Here is a 3,771-nt window from a genome sequence, read left to right on the forward strand (position 1 = left end):
GTCGGAACCGGCCATTGTCTAAGGTCCGAAGCGCCTGGAATCTGAAGCCTAGGGTGTTGGAACTCGAGGCGACGGGCGAACTTGTTTGATATTGGAAAAAGGAGTAAGGCCTTGGTCGCTTTATAAGAGGTTGAATACCAGGAGCCCTCCCCGTAACCGTTTGGGACTCGCCTTTAATCGAGAAAACATGCTAACGGGCACGATTGGGTTACCCACGTCCGTATTGATGAGAATCCCGTAAAGGGGGGCACACGATCTCTGCTTTGACAAGACGTGCCAAGGAAACCGCCTCGCAAAACATGCTGAGGTGGAAGAGTAAAAACGATTCGAGTAAAGGACTTGGCCGTAGTGTGATAGTGCATTGCGGAATACGTCAGCAGATTTGATTTGTGTCAATGTTATTATTCTCTCTATGGCAATATGTGGAAACTTATTTTAGAGAGCCGGACACTACTATTGGTGTTTACAAATCTTCTACAAAGGACTTGGAGGAGGAACCCGCCTTGCAATGCCGAAGACAATTTGCGCGTCGGACTCGTCGTCATTAAAGCCTGGTTCAGGGGCTACTAAGGGAGTCCTGGATTAGGGGGCGTTCGGGTAGCCAGACTATACCTTCAGCCGGACTCCTGGACTATGAAGATACAAGATTGAAGACTTCGTCCCGTGTCCGGATGGGACTTTCCTTGGCGTGGAAGGCAAGCTTGGCGATGCGGATATTCAAGATCTCCTACCATTGTAACCGACTCTGTGTAACGCTAACCCTGTCCGGTGTTTATATAAACCGGAGGGTTGTAGTCCATAGGCAATCAACTCCATACACAACAATCATACCATAGGCTAGCTTCTAGGGTTTAGCCTCCTTGATCTCGTGGTAGATCTACCCATATCATCAATATTAATCAAGCAGGAGTAGGGTATTACCTCCATCGAGAGGGCCCAAACCTGGGTAAAACAAAGTGTCCCCTGTCTCCTGTTACCATCCGGCCTAGACGCACAGTTCGGGACCCCCTACCCGAGATCCGCCGATTTTGACACCGACACCGCGTCATGGACACAATGATGAAGATGGCGGAGGAGACGCGCATGGAAATGGAGGTCGTGGAGGCAATGAAGAAGTAGTTACGACTCCGCGGCGAATTAGATCATTTGGGGTGATAATCTTCCTTCTTCTTTTGCTCCTATGTTTCATCTTTTTCTTCGGGTGTTTCGCCGCACGTGTCACGTTCTCTGCAAGGAATGAATAGAACAATGTTTTTTAGGGAATGAATAGAACAACGCTAACAATGAAATGACTAGCAAATTAGATCATTTTTTATCACCATATGGCACTGGGCTGTCGTGTTTTGTGCTCCTCCGTCGCAGTACTACTCTAGTGGAAAACTTGAGTATACCGCACTGTTCTTTGCTCCTCCTCGATCAGGTCGTCAGCGCATTTATACGAGCAGTCAAACCACAAGGCCCCGCCTTCCAGCAGTAATGAGCCGTCAAATCACAATGGCCAACCGACCAAGCTAGACTGCCCCGCCCTCTAGCCTTTTAAAAAATGTATACTTTTGTATAGCAGTAGTATCGATGGATTGCGCCATGGAGCAAAACTTGAAATTAAAAAAAAGGTGGTACATATAGAGAGCGCTCGTCGCCAAATTATGCATATAGTACTATTAAAAAGGCTAGTCACAATAATGGTGTCCAGCACAACCCACCCCTCAAATAAAACTAAGAGGGTGCTTGGATACGTGGAGAGGCTGACAGCTGGGTCCACGGCCACAGCCCAGTTTTTTTGTGATTTGCCAAGTAAGTCGCTTTGTCAGGCCTGTTGGGCTGCAAATCTTTCAAGATGAGGAGAGTTTTCATTCGGCTGGCCGAGAAAATGGGTCATCAGTAATGAGCAATGGGTTGTACATTTTTAAAACACATCAAACCGGCAATTAGTTTCAAGTATCTTTTTTTCATTTCAAGATTTTAAATTACATTAATTTTTATGCGTGGAGAATTTGTTGGATTTTATATTGATATACATTTATTTTTAAAATCAGTTTGAATGTGAGTCGAAATTTCGGGATTAAAAACAGTTCGGACCGCACCGAAATATGCAAAATTTCGTATAATTTTTTAACCGTTGCCACAATATGGGCTATAATGCTAACAAAAAGAATATGGGCTCCAAAAAAACCTTAAGAATTAGCAAATGGGTTGTAATATTAGAAATAATGGCAGATGGGTTATATGCTGTTTTCCACATATTTGAGGCTTTCCTAAAAAAAAAGGTTGACGCACAAGCACTGACTGTTGGATGTCCATCCAACGGTCGTCGTGCTTCTTCAATATCTGCTCTTCCTGCTCCAGCCGCTCAAACAAGCGCCGGCGGGACTGCCTGCTCCCTCCTCCTCGTGGCCGGCTGTGCTGCCGCGCAGGCCTCACCGCCCGACCGTACTCCCATCGCTGGCCTAGCCATCCCTCTACTCACCCACACCTGTTGTTATTCTCTGGCGAGGGCAGACGAACCAGTAAACCCTCGTACAATCATACTCCCCTCCGCGTGAGAAACAACTGCCGAGTCTTCCCTGCCTCCATGTCATGCCCTTCCTAGGCCTCGCCGTCGTCCACCGCCCTGGTGCTCTCGGCGCGGCGTGGTCAAGGAACGACTTCCATCGGACGTGGACTGTACGTGGAGAGGCTGACAGCTGGGTCCACGGCTGCAGCAAGGAAGTGCCTCCTTATTACGCGGAAAATAATGATTCCTCCACCTGACAGCTGGGACCCACCGGACGGGCCACTGTATTTCACGAAAAAAATGTTTCCCCCTGACTGCTGGGACCCACCAACTACATCTTCGCATGCAAGGAAATGCGTCCGGGCAAAAAAATGATTCACCCCCTGACTGCTGGGACCCACCAGCTAAATCTTTGCAGGCAAGGAAGTGCCTGACAGTCGGGACCCACCTAGTCGAAGCGTACGTAGCGTTGTCATTCTGGTCGCGAACGTGTACGTACATACTGGTCGATGTACAGGGGTGCACGTGTCGTAGTAGAGGCGCACACATGTCGTAGTAGAGGCGTGCACGTAGCATTTACACGTACGCACAGCGGCCAGGGTGCAAGAAAGAAAATACGGCCACGTATGTGTACATACAGGCGCGGCCTCGAACGCCTACTCGCGCATACGTACGGCCAGGGCTCGTGTACATGGCTGGATCGGAACGGAGAAACAGCGTCGTCGTCGTGTTCATGGGGAGGCAACGGAATGCGTCGTGTTCATGGGGAGGCAACGGATTGCGTCTTGTTCACTGGGAGGGCTTGGACGGAACAGGTGATGGAAACGAGGCCTGGCGTACCGCAGAGCGGAGGAAACGGCCTTGTGTTCGACCGGCCACATTCAAAACGGGATCATGTTCATCGGGAGGGGTCTGGCGTACCGCAAAACGGAGGAAACGGACCTCCTACGGTCGAAACGGGGGTCCTGTTGATCAGGAGGGGTGTGGCGTACCGCAAAATGGACGAAACGGACTTGTGTTGGAGCACTACGGTCGAAATGGTGGTCCTGTTCATCGGGAGGGGTGTGGCGTACCGCAAGACGGGACTTCACAGGATATTGTTCATCTCCACCATCGACCTCCTCCGGCCTCCACGGGCTCCTATTCATCCAGCCTCCACCGCGCGCTTCTCCACCGACTACTGTTCAACCACCCCTCCACCGTCTACTGTTCATCCAGCCCTCCACACCACGGGGTCCTATTCAACCACCCCTCCACGGGCACCCCTCAACCGTCTA

The sequence above is a fragment of the Triticum dicoccoides genome, chromosome 3A, assembly GCF_002162155.2.
Source record: "Triticum dicoccoides isolate Atlit2015 ecotype Zavitan chromosome 3A, WEW_v2.0, whole genome shotgun sequence".
Lineage (NCBI taxonomy): Eukaryota > Viridiplantae > Streptophyta > Magnoliopsida > Poales > Poaceae > Triticum > Triticum dicoccoides.